This window comes from Arachis hypogaea, chromosome 15 (genome assembly GCF_003086295.3).
Source record: "Arachis hypogaea cultivar Tifrunner chromosome 15, arahy.Tifrunner.gnm2.J5K5, whole genome shotgun sequence".
Taxonomy (NCBI): domain Eukaryota; kingdom Viridiplantae; phylum Streptophyta; class Magnoliopsida; order Fabales; family Fabaceae; genus Arachis; species Arachis hypogaea.
Window position 1 is genome coordinate 124,862,918 of NC_092050.1, and position 13,977 is coordinate 124,876,894.

General features: G+C 40.1%; 1 non-coding gene across 1 annotated transcript; it reads right to left on the reverse strand.

The window, feature by feature from the left end:
- Positions 1-5,126: 5,126 nt before the first annotated feature.
- Positions 5,127-5,234, reverse strand: LOC112753573 (small nucleolar RNA R71). Its single transcript, XR_003177955.1, has one exon. It is a non-coding gene; the product is annotated as a small nucleolar RNA R71 (small nucleolar RNA).
- Positions 5,235-13,977: the final 8,743 nt, after the last annotated feature.

Sequence of the window (13,977 nt, forward strand, 5' to 3'; positions counted from 1 at the left end):
TTCCTCTTGGAGGATCCTCCAACAGCAGAAGACTGAGCTAGTGGAGCATCCAACTTAAGGACGTTAAAGCAAAGTGCTAGGTGGGAGATAACCCAGCATGGTATGATCGTTCCTTTCTTTTTTCTTAGTTTTCTTTTTTCAATAACTCTTCTCATTATTAGCACATATAGTTTGCATCTTCATTTGCATAATTGCATTAAAAAAAAAACCCATGCGACACGACAGCGTCACTGACGCGCTCGCGTCACAGGTGCATAACAAACAAAAAGAAATCGAACAGAAAGTCACGCGAGAGCATGGCTAGAGGCGTGTTTTTGGCACAATTTGACCCACGCGACCGCATCGGTGACGCATCTGCATCGTGAGGAAAATAATGCCTCCCACGCATCCGCGTCAAGCACGCGAACGCGTGCCCTGAAAATCGACGTAAGAAAGGGTGTATGGCATAATGTTACACTGGACTGGGGCTGGAATGGCGCTAGACGCACAGGCCCTACCACACGAACGCGTGCCCCACGCGTCCGCGTCGTCTTCCAATCTTGGCCATTCACGCGATCACGTCCACCACGCGAACGCGTCACCCTGGAATTTGGCAACAATGAGTTTCGAACAGAGAGTTGTGCGAGCGCGAGGCTGCCCTCGCGCCAGTAGCACAGAACGAGTCACGCGTTTGCGTGACCGACGCGTCCGCGTCGTTTCATCTAAGCGCCATTCGCGCGAACGCGTACCCCACACGTCTGCGTCGCTTGCGCCGCACAACATATCCATATCTGCCAAAATATCTTATCTTTCTCTTCCCCAAATCCTACTTTTCTTTTCCCTTCTTCTTTCTTTCTTCCCCCTTTCTCCCTTCTTCATTCTTTCTCACTTTCTAATTTCTCTCTCTCACCACCATTATCAAGGTTTTTCTTTTCTTCTTCCCTCCTTACTTTTCTATTCTTCTTCTTGTTTTTATGTTTTCTTCTTCTTTTCTTTTTCTTTTTACTTTCATTATCCATGTTTTCTTTTTTTTTCTTTTTCTTTTAATTGGTGTTGGAAATTTATTTGGGTCATTATTATTTCTTATGATTTGCTTGTGGATTGTTAAGGAATTGTTTGGCAATTATATATTAATTTTATAGGGTTGCTTGAATGTTCAATTTAATACTTTCAATAGCTTATTTACCATGCATGCTATGTGTTTGTGAAAATGTCCGTATGGCATTGTGCACTGTTTTTCGATATCTTTTATTCTACTCCTCTAAATGCTTGCTTTTTACAAAACTCTTTTTATATTATATTATTTAAATATAATTGTTAATACAAACATGTTATTAGTTTGAAAGGCTTGGTAATCTAACTTGGACATTGAATGCTTGATCTATGCTACTCATGCCTTTGCCGGTGATAAGCGGATAATTTTTATGCTTTTTGGCATTGTTTTTAGTATGTTTTTAGTATATTTTAGTTAGTTTTTATTATTTTTTTATTAGTTTTTAAATAAAAATCACTCTTCTGGATTTTACTATGAGTTTGTGTGTTTTTCTGTGATTTCAGGTATTTTCTGGCTGAAATTGAGGGACCTGAGCAAAAATCTGATTTAGAGGCTGAAAAAGGACTGCAGATGCTGTTGGATTCTGACCTCCCTGCACTCAAAGTGGATTTTCTGGAGCTACAGAAGCCCAATTGGCGCGCGCTTAATTGCGTTGGAAAATAGACATCCTGGGCTTTCCATCAATATATAATAGTCCATACTTTACTCGAGATTTGATGGCCCAAACAGGCATTCCAAGTCAGCTCAAGAATTTTGGCGTTTAACTTCAAAACTGGCACAAAAGCTGGCGTTTAACTCCAAGAAAAGTCTCTACACATGAAAGCTTCAATGCTCAGCCCAAGCACACACCAAGTGGGTCCGGAAGAAGATTTCTGCATTAATTACTGATTTCTGTAAACCCTAGGCTACTAGTTCTCTATAAATAGGACCTTTTGCTATTGTATTTACACACTTGATAAACTTTTGATCTTTGAGAGTCTTATGCACGTTTGGAGGCTGGCCTCACGGCCATGCCTAGACCTTGTTCTTATGTATTCTCAACGGTGGAGTTTCTACACACCATAGATTAAGGTGTAGAGCTCTGCTGTTCTTCATGAATTAATACAAGTACTATTGTTTTTCTATTCAACTCAAGTCTATTTCTTCTCCAAGATATACATTCGTTCTTCAACTTAATGAATGTGATGATCCGTGACACTCATCATCATTCTCACCTATGAACGCGTGACTGATAACCACTTCCGTTCTACATGCAACCAAGCTTGAATGCGCATCTCTTGGGTTTCTAATCTGAGATTGGAACCTTCGTGGTATAGGCTAGAATTATTGGCGGCCATTCCTGAGATCCGGAAAGTCTAAACCTTGTCTGTGGTATTCCGAGTAGGATCTGGGAAGGGATGACTGTGACGAGCTTCAAACTCGTGATTGTGGGGCGTGTGACAGACGCAAAAGGATCAATGGATCCTATTCCGACATGATCGAGAACTGACAGCTGATTAGCCGATGTTGTGACAGAGCATCAGGACCATTTTCACTGAGAGGACGAGATGTAGCCATTGACAACGGTGATGCCCAACATAAATCTTGCCATGGAAAGGAGTATGAATGATTAGAAGATGGCAATAGAAAAGCAGAGGTTCAAGGGGAACAAAGCATCTTCATACGCTTATCTGAAATCCACCAATGAATTACATAAGTATCTCTATCTTTATTTTATGTTTTATTTATCTTTTAATTATCAATCCTCCATCACTATTTGAATCTGCCTGACTGAGATTTACAAGATGACCATAGCTTGCTTCAAGCCGACAGTCTCCGTGGGATCGACCCTTACTCACGTAAGGTTTATTACTTGGACGACCCAGTGCACTTGCTGGTTAGTTGTGCGGAATTATGACAAAGTGTGATTTACGTTTGAGAGCTCCAAGTCTTTGGCGCCATTGTTGATAATCACAATTTCGCATACCAAGTTTTTGGCACCATTGCCGGGGATTGTTCGAGTTTGGACAACTGACGGTTCATCTTGTTGCTTAGATTATGTATTTTTCAGAATTTTTAAGAATGAATTCTAGAGTTTCAAGGTGATGTTCTTATCATCACAAAAGCTGATTGATTCTCAACAATTTAGCTGCTAAATGTAATGTCCTGCTGAAGCTTGGCCAAACATGTCTAATCTTTTTAGACTGAAGCTTTAGACTAACATTGCATGATTCCTGGAATTCTTATTAAAAGTTTTGATTCTCTTTATTTTCTTTTCCATATAAGTTTCGAAAATCACAAAAAAATTTATAAAACCATAAAAACCAAAAATATTTTATGTTTCTTGTTTGAGTCTAGTATCAATTTTTAAGTTTAGTGTCAATTGCATGACTTTCTTCTTCTTGCATTTTTTGCATTTATGCATATTGTTCTTCATTGATCTTCAAGTTGTTCTTGATGATTTCATTGCTCTGATCTTTAAATTCTCTTGTTTTGTGTGTTTTGTTGTTTCTCATATGCATTCTCAATTTGTTAGTGTCTCCTATATGAAAATTTTTAAGTTTGGTGTCCTGCATGCATTGTTTATTTGATCTTAGTTGCAATTTTTATTGTTTCTCATCATCAAAAATTCAAAAATATTTTTAAAACTATGTCTTTTCAAGTCAATAATACAGAGAATTGAAGATTCAGAACATTTAGCAGAGGAATCAAACAGAAAAAGCTGGGCATTCAAAACGCCCAGTGAAGAAGGAAAACTGGCATTTAAACGCCAGCCAGGGTACCTGGCTGGGCGTTTAACGCCCAAAAAGGTAGAGATTTGGGCGTTAAACGCCAGAATGGGCACCATTCTGGGCGTTTAACGCCAGGATGACACTAGAGGGAAGATTTTGTTTTTAATTCACATTTTTTTCAAGTTTTCAAAATTTTTCAAAATCAAATCTTTTTCAAATCATATCTTTTCAATCATATTTCTTTCAAAATCAATTTCTTTCCATTTTATATTTATTTTTACTATTTTCAAAAATCCTTGCTATAATTAAAGATTTACTTCAAAATTTTCAAGTTGTTACTTGTCTATTAAGAAAGGATCAAACTTTAAATTTTAAAATCATATCTTTTAATTTCTTGATAGTCAAGTAATCAACTTTAATTTTAAAAATTTTCTTTTTCTAAATTGATTTTCAAATCATATCTCTTCAAACATATCTTTTCAATCACATCTTTTTCAAAATTAATTTTTTTTCAATCAATTCTTTTTCGAGTTGCAAAATCTTTTTCAAAAATCACTTTATTTCTTTCCCAATCTTAGTTTTTGAAAATATCAATCAAATTTTCAAATTTCTTTTTAAAATCTTTTAATTAATTTTCGAAAATTCTTCCCCTCTTTTCACATCCTTTTATTTAAGGGACTAAGACTCCTCATCAAGGTGCAATTCGAACCCTATTTCTTTAATAAGTTCGAATTCTATCATCTCTACCTCCTCCTTCTATTCTTCTTTTCCTCTGACACCTCAAGGAATTTCTATATTGTGACATAGATGATTCCCTACTTTCTTGTTCTCTTCTCTTTCATATGAGCAGGAACAAAGATAAAGGGATACTTGTTCAAGCTGATCCTGAACCTGAAAGGACCTTGAAGAGAAAGCTAAGAGAAGCTAAAGAACAATTCTCTTTAGAGGGCCTAACAGAGCTCTTCAAAGAAGAAGAAACCATGGCAGCCGAAAACAACAATGCCAACAATGCAAGGAAGGTGCTTGGTGACTTTACTGCACCTACTCCTAATTTCTATGGGAGAAGCATCTCTATCCCTGCCATTGGAGCAAACAACTTTGAGCTTAAGCCTCAATTAGTTTCTCTAATGCAACATAATTGCAAGTTTCATGGACTTCCATTGGAAGATCCTCATCAATTCTTAGCTGAGTTCTTGCAAATCTGTGACACTGTCAAGACCAATGGGGTTGACCCTGAAGTCTACAGACTTATGCTTTTTCCTTTTGCTATAAGAGACAGAGCTAGGACATGGTTGGATTCACAACCTAAAGAAAGCCTGAACTCTTGGGAAAAGCTAGTCAATGCCTTCTTGGCAAAGTTTTTTTCACCTCAAAAATTGAGCAAGCTTAGAGTGGAAGTCCAAACCTTTAGACAGAAGGATGGTGAGTCCCTCTATGAAGCTTGGGAGAGATACAAGAAATTGATCAGAAGGTGCCCTTCTGACATGCTTTCAGAATGGAGCATCATAGGAATCTTCTATGATGGTCTGTCTGAACTATCTAAGATGTCATTGGATAGCTCTGCTGGAGGATCTCTTCATCTGAAGAAGACGCCTGTAGAAGCTCAGGAACTCATTGAAATGGTTGCAAATAACCAATTCGTGTACACCTCTGAAAGGAATCCTGTGAATAATGGGTCAACTCAGAAGAAAGGAGTTCTTGAGATTGATACTCTGAATGCCATATTGGCTCAGAATAAAATATTGACCCAACAAGTCAATATGATTTCTCAGAGTCTGTCTGGAATGCAAGCAGCAACAGACAGTACTAAGGAAGCTTCCTCTGAAGAAAAAGCTTATGATCCTGAGAACCCAGCAATGGAAGAGGTGAATTACATGGGAAAATCCTATGGAAACACCTATAATCCTTCATGGAGAAATCATCCAAATCTCTCATGGAATGATCAACAGAGACCTCAATAAGGTTTCAACAACAACAATGGTGGAAGAAACATGTTTAGCAATAGCAAGCCTTTTCCATCATCTTCTCAGCAACAGACAGAGAATTCTAAGCAAAACCACTCTGACTTAGCAACCATTGTCTCTGATCTAATCAAAACCACTCAAAGTTTCATGACTGAAACAAGGTCCTCCATTAGAAATTTGGAGGCACAATTGGGTCAGCTGAGTAAGAAAATTACTGAACTCCCTCCTAGCACTCTCCCTAGCAATACAGAAGAGAATCCAAAAAGAGAGTGCAAGGCCATAACCACATCTCACATGGCCAAACATGGAGAGGAGGAAGAGGCAGTGATCTCCACTGAGGAAGGCCTCAATGGACGTCTACTGGCCTCCATGGAGTTCCCTGATGAGGAACTATGGGAATCTGAGGCTCACACTGAGACCATAGAGATTCCATTGAATTTACTTCTGCCATTCATGAGCTCTGATGAGTATTCTTCCTCTGAAGAGGATGAAGATGTTACTGAAGAGCAAGTTGCTAAGTACCTTGGAGCAATCATGAAGCTAAATACCAGGTTGTTTGGTAATGAGACTTGGGAGAATGAACCTCCATTACTCATCAAAGAACTGGATGACTTTACTAGGCAGAAACTACCTCAAAAGAGACAGGACCTTGGAAAATTCTCCATCCCTTGTACCATAGGCACCATGACCTTTGAGAAGGCTCTGTGTGACCTAGGGTCAAGCATAAAGCTTATGCCTCTCTCTGTAATGGAGAAGCTAGGGATCATTGAGGTACAAGCTGCAAGAATCTCACTGGAGATGGCAGACAATTCAAAGAAACAGGCTTATGGACTTGTAGAGGATGTCTTGGTAAAGGTTGAAGACCATTACATCCCTGCTGATTTCATAATCCTAGAGACTGGGAAGTGTATGGATGAATCCATCATCCTTGGTAGACCCTTCCTAGCCACAGCAAAAGCTGTGACTGATGTTGACAGAGGAGAATTGATCATTCAAGTGAATGGAGACTCCCTTGTGTTTAAAGCTCAAGGATATCCCTCTGTCACCATGGAGAGGAAGCATGAAGAGCTTCTCTCAATACAGAGTCAAACAGAGCCCCCACAGTCAAACTCTAAGTTTGGTGTTGGGAGGCCACAACCAAACTCTAAGTTTGGTGTTGAACCCCCACATTCAAACTCTGAGTTTGGTGTTGGGAGGTTCCAACATTGCTCTGAACATCTGTGAGGCTCCATGAGAGCCACTGTCAAGCTATTGACATTAAAGAAGCGCTTGTTGGGAGGCAACCCAATTTTTACTTATCTATGTTAAATTTCTATTTTCTGTTGTTATTTTATATTTTCTGTAGGTTGATGATCATGTGAAGTCACAAAAATAATTGAAAAAGCAAAAACAGAAGGAAAAACAGAATGAAAAATAGAACACCCTGGAGGAGACAGTTACTGGCGTTTAAACGCCAGTAAAGGGCACCAGACTGGCGGTTAATGCCAGGAATGGGCAAGAAGCTGGCGTTAAACGCCAGAAATGGGCAGCAGCCTGGCGTTTAACGCCAGGATTGGCAGAAAGGGGGCATTTTGCACACCACTTGGTGCAGGGCTGAGATATCCTTGACACCTCAGGATCTGTGGACCCCACAGGATTCCCACCTACCCCACCACTCTCTCTCTTCTTCACCCATTCACCAATCACCTCAATACCTCTTTCCCAAAAACCCCTCACCTATCAAATCCCACAATTCTCTTCACCACTCACATCCATCCTTCATAAAACCCCACCTACCTCACCATTCAAATTCAAACCACTTTCCCTCCCAAACCCACCCTCTATAACCAAACCATACACACCCCTCTCACCCCTATATAAACCCATCTTCACTCCTTCATTTTCACACAACCTAAACACCACTTCTTCCCCTTGGCCGAAACACAAAGCCCACTCCATCTCCTCTATTTCTTCTTTTTCTACTCTCTTATTTCTTCTTTTGCTCGAGGACGAGCAACCTTCTAAGTTTGGTGTGGTAAAAGCTAAAGCTTTTTGTTTTTCCATAACCATTTATGGCACCAAAGGCCGGAGAAACCTCTAGAAAGAGGAAAGGGAATGCAAAAGCTTCCACCTCCGAGTCATGGGAGATGGAGAGATTCCTCTCAAGGGTGCATCAAGACCACTTCTATGAAGTTGTAGCCAAGAAGAAGGTGATCCCCGAGGTCCCTTTTAAGCTCAAAAAGGGCGAATATCCGGAGATCCGACATGAGATCCGAAGAAGAGGTTGGAAAGTTCTCACCAACCCCATTCAACAAGTCAGAATCATAATGGTTCAAGAGTTCTATGCCAATGCATGGATCACCAAGAACCTTGATCAAAGTGTGAACCCGGACCCTAAGAATTGGCTTACAATGGTCCGAGGGAAATACTTAGATTTTAGTCCGGAAAATGTGAGGTTGGCATTCAACTTGCCCATGATGCAAGGAGATGCACACCCATACACTAGAAGGGTCAACTTTGATCAAAGGTTGGACCAAGTCCTCATGGACATATGTGAAGAGGGCGCTCAATGGAAGAGAGATTCAAGAGGGAAGCCGGTTCAACTAAGAAGGCATGACCTCAAACGCGTGGCTAGGGGATGGTTGGAGTTCATCCAACGCTCAATCATTCCCACTAGCAATCGGTCCGAAGCTACTATAGACCGGGCTATCATGATACATAGCATCATGATTGGAGAGGAAGTGAAAGTTCATGAGGTTATATCCCAAGAACTCTACAAGGTGGTGAACAAGTTCTCTCCTTTGGCAAGGTTAACCTTCCCTCATCTCATTTGTCACCTTTGTAATTCGGTTGGAATTGACATAGAGGGAAACATTCTCATTGATGAGGACAAACCAATCACTAAGAAAAGGATGGAGAAAACAAGAGAACTTCATCAAGAGCATGAGGAAATCCCTCATCATGAAATCCCTGAGATGCCTCAAGGGATGCATCTTCCTCCACAAACTATTGGGAGCAAATCAACACCTCCCTAGGAGAATTAAGTTCCAATATGGGACAACTAAGGGTGGAGCACCAAGAGCATTCCATCCTCCTTCATGAAATTAGAGAAGATCAAAGAACCATGAGAGAGGAGCAAAAAAGGCAAGGAAGAGACATTGAGGAGCTCAAGCACTCCATAAGATCTTCAAGAGGAAGAACAAGCCGCCATCACTAAGGTGGACTCGTTCTTTAATTTCCTTGTTCTTTATTTTTCTGTTTTTCGAAAATTGTGCTTTATGTTTATTTATGTTTGTGTCTTTATTACATGATCATTAGTGTCTAAGTGTCTATGCCTTAAAGCTATGAAAATGAATCCATCACCTTTCTTAAATGAAAAATATTTTTAATTAAAAAAGAAAAAGAAGTGCATGAATTTCAAATTTTAAAACAGTTTAATTATTTTGATGTGGTGGCAATGCTATTGTTTTTCTGAATGAATGCTTGAACAGTGCATATTTTTGAATTTGATTGTTTATGAATATTAAAATTGTTGGCTCTTGAAAGAATGAAAGGAAAAGGAGAAATGTTATTTGATGATCTAAAAAATCATAAAATTGATTCTTGAAGCAAGAAAAAGCAGTGAAAAGCTTGCAAAAAAAAAAGAGAGAAAAGAGAAAAGCAAGCAGAAAAAGCCAATACCCCTTTAAACCAAAAGGCAAGGGTGATAAAAAAGATCCAAGGCTTTGAGCATCAGTGGATAGGAGGGCCCACAGGAATAAAAATCCTGGCCTAAGCGGCTAAACCAAGCTGTCCCTAACCATGTGCATGTGGCGTGAAGGTGTCAAGTGAAAACTTGAGACTGAGCGGTTAAAGTCGAGGTCCAAAGCAAAAAGAAGAGTGTGCTTAAGAACCCTGGACACCTCTAATTGGGGACTCTAGCAAAGCTGAGTCACAATCTGAAAAGGTTCACCCAATTATGTGTCTGTGGCATTTATATATCCGGTGATAATACTGGAAAACAAAGTGCTTAGGGCCACGGCCAAGACTCATAAAGTAGCTGTGTTCAAGAATCAACATACTTAACTAGGAGAATCAATAACACTATCTAGATTCTGAGTTCCTATAGATGCCAATCATTCTGAACGTCAAGGGATAAAGTGAGATGCCAAAACTGTTCAGAGGCAAAAAGCTAAAAGCCCCGCTCATCTAATTAATACTGATCTTCATAGATGTTTTTGGAATTCATTGTATATTCTCTTCTTTTTACCCTATTTGATTTTCATTTGCTTGGGGACAAGCAACAATTTAAGTTTGCTGTTGTGATGAGCGGATAATTTATACGCTTTTTGGCATTGTTTTTAGTATGTTTTTAGTATATTTTAGTTAATTTTTATTATGTTTTTATTAGTTTTTAAATAAAAATCACTCTTCTGGACTTTACTATGAGTTTGTGTATTTTTCTGTGATTTCAGGTATTTTCTAGCTGAAATTGAGGGACCTGAGCAAAAATCTGATTTAGAGGCTGAAAAAGGACTGCAGATGCTGTTGGATTCTGACCTCCCTGCACTCAAAGTGGATTTTCTGGAGCTACAAAAGCTCAATTGGCACTCTCTCAATTGCGTTAGAAAGTAGACATCCTGGGCTTTCCAGCAATATATGATAGTCTATACTTTGCCCGAGATTTGATGGCCCAAATAGGCGTTCCAAGTTAGCTCAAGAATTCTGGCGTTTAACTCCAAAACTAGCACAAAAGCTGGAGTTAAACGCCCAAACTGGCACAAAAGCTGGCGTTTAACTCCAAGAAAAGTCTTTACACATGAAAGCTTCAATGCTCAGCCCAAGCACACACCAAGTGGGCCTGAAAGAAGATTTCTGCATTAATTACTGATTTCTGTAAACCCTAGGCTACTAGTTCTCTATAAATAGGAACTTTTGCTAATGTATTTACACACTTGATAAACTTTTGATCTTTGAGAGTCTTATGCACATTTGGAGGCTGGCCTCACGGCCATGCCTAGACCTTGTTCTTATGTATTCTCAACGGTGGAGTTTCTACACACCATAGATTAAGGTGTGGAGCTCTGCTGTTCTTCATGAATTAATACAAGTACTATTGTTTTTCTATTCAACTCAAGTCTATTTCTTCTCCAAGATATACATTCGTTCTTCAACTTGATGAATGTGATGATCCGTGACACTCATCATCATTCTCACCTATGAACGCGTGACTGACAACCACTTCTGTTCTACATGCAACCAAGCTTGAATGCATATCTCTTGGGTTTCTAATCTGAGATTGGAACCTTCGTGGTATAGGCTAGAATTATTGGCGGCCATTCCTGAGATCCGGAAAGTCTAAACCTTGTCTGTGGTATTCCGAGTAGGATCTGGGAAGGGATGACTGTGACGAGCTTCAAACTCGCGATTGTGGGGAGTGTGACAGACGCAAAAGGATCAATAGATCCTATTCCGACATGATCGAGAATCGACAGCTGATTAGCCGATGTTGTGACAGAGCATCAGGACCATTTTCACTGAGAGGACGGGATGTAGCCATTGACAACGGTGATGCCCAACATAAAGCTTGCCATGGAAAGGAGTATGAATGATTGGAAGAAGGCAATAGAAAAGCAGAGGTTCAAGGGGAACAAAGCATCTTCATACGCTTATCTGAAATTCACCAATGAATTACATAAGTATCTCTATCTTTATTTTATGTTTTATTTATCTTTTAATTATCAATCCTCCATCACTATTTGAATCTGCCTGACTGAGATTTACAAGATGACCATAGCTTGCTTCAAGTCGACAGTCTCCGTGGGATCGACCCTTACTCACGTAAGGTTTATTACTTGGACGACCCAGTGCATTTGCTGGTTAGTTGTGCGGAATTGTGACAAAGTGTGATTTACGTTTGAGAGCTCCAAGTCTTTGGCGCCATTGTTGATGATCACAATTTCGTGCACTAGCCGGCATGCCAATAAACACCTTGCATTTAATTGTTATCATATGCACTTGCTATATTTCCATTGATGATTTTTCACATGTAGTCATGACCATGTGTTAACATCATTCATCTTTAATGTGCATTGATTACCACCCTTCCTGTTCTCTTCCTTGCTCTAACCCTTGAAGTTTTAACATCCTTACTCTTTCCCTTTCAGGATGGCCACCAAGAAAGGTAAAGAGAAAGATACTCCCAAATCAACAGCAAGAAGAGGAACAAAAAGAGCATTAGTGGCAGAACCATCTTCAACTGCAGTTAAGCCCTCAACAAAAAGAATTAAGAGGATTATTAAGGTTGATGAAAAAGAGGAAGCCTTCCAAGCAAAGGACACTGCGCGATTTACCAATTGCTACTGTGAGCAGATGTTCCCCATCCTAGTAGAAAGGAGTTACAACAACGAATATCTTCTTATCCTCCCGACCCGTATTGCTGAATTTGTTAATTCGCGAATTGAGCGACGACAATGGGGATTCCTACAGAGACAGCCACAGCAGGTTAATCTCTCATGGGTAGTCGAGTTCTACTCTAATTTCCACTTGCCAACCTTGCAGTCTGTCTATGTCCGTCAGAAGCAAATCCCCATTACAGAAGATACCATTTAACGAGCTTTGGATCTCCTCCCTACTCCAGAAGGACTAGACGCATTTCAAAAGGCCGCACTCAAGCGCCAGACGTACCAATTTGACTGGGATGCCGTTCTCAGAGTTATCGCATAACCTGGCAGCAGATGGATCTACGGATACCATCGTTCCCGACCTAAGGGAATATCGGCTTCTGCACTTACCTTGGAGGCTCGCGTATGGGCACAGATCATGTCCCATTATGTCTTTCCGAGCACTCACGAATCCTCTTCACTGCAGACATGGCTGTTTTACTATGGTGCATCCTTACAGACCAGCCTCTAAACCTACCAAGACACATCTGGAATGCAATGAGACACATACAAATTGCAGGCAACTTACCTTTTTTCGCCTTGGTTTCATATCTCGTCTCAGCAGCCGGAGTCTCCTACAGAGCTGGAGACACCAAAGCCATGCTTCCACGGGATGATCAATACGTCCCTAACGGAAAATATATCAGACCTCCAGCAGCCACTACAAGCCAACCTACTGAACCGGCTGAAGACATTCCTCCTTCAACACCACAAGCACCTACAACAAACCAACTGCTCCATCAGATACTTGAAAGGTTGGATCGGCAGGAACACAAAGCAAAGCTAAGAGAGCGTCGTAACAAGTGCCGATTCACATACCTCAAGGAGCTACTTATGGGAAAGTACAAAGACCCAGACACCCCGGACTCTACTTCCTTTACCAGCACAGGGAGCCATGACGGTCCCGACTGTGGAGATACTGCTACTAGCCCCCCTTTATTCCTAACAGATGGCACTGAGGACGGTGCAAAACCTTAAGTGTGGGGAGGTCGGTCAGTACCTGACTTTCGGAGGTAATTTCTTTTCCTTAACACCAATAAATTAGGATATTTAGTTAGTTTTTCTTTTGAAGAATAGGATAAATTGCATAGTAATAGGTTAATTGCATGCATGTTCTACTTGATTGAAAAGATAATAAGTTTCTTCTAAGACCCTTTTTTTTTTAACAAAATTTCACTAATTTTAATCAAAACCTTTATGTTAAATTTGCTTGGAGTTGTATTTGGAACATAGTTTAAAAAAGCTAAGAACACACAACCCGTAAGATTTTAGCTTAGTTACATGGTTACCTTATTTAACCATAAATATTTTATTCTTGTGTGTTTACTTCTCTATGATTGTAATCTATATTTTGTTTCATCCTATATGTCCAATGTTTAATATATTTATATGCTTGCATATGATTGAGGCCATTATTTGTTTAGCTCACTTATCCCAATTAAGCCTACCCCTTAAGTTACCTTTGTTAGCCACTTTGAGCCTTTAAATCCCATTTGTTCTGTATTTTACCACATCACTAGCCTTAAGCAGAAAAACAATTATATATCCCAATTGAATCTTTGGTTAGCTTGAGATAGAATTGTGTGTTAATTGAGTATGGGAAGATTGTCGGAACAAAAGATAATAAGGGAATATGTCATGATAATATAATGGAAATTTGGGTACCTACTCATGTGAAACTATAAAAATTGAAAATCCATGTGCATTGATAAGCTGTGTTTATTTTCTGGTGGCAGTGGCGGTGGGTTTCGAGCGGCAGAAGCTCGGTCACGGCGGCGCAGCCCCAGCAGTAGCGGTGACGGAGCGCGCAACGGTGGTGGTAACTTTGCGGCGGCGGTAGCTTCTCGCTGCACGGCGGCGCCTCCCTG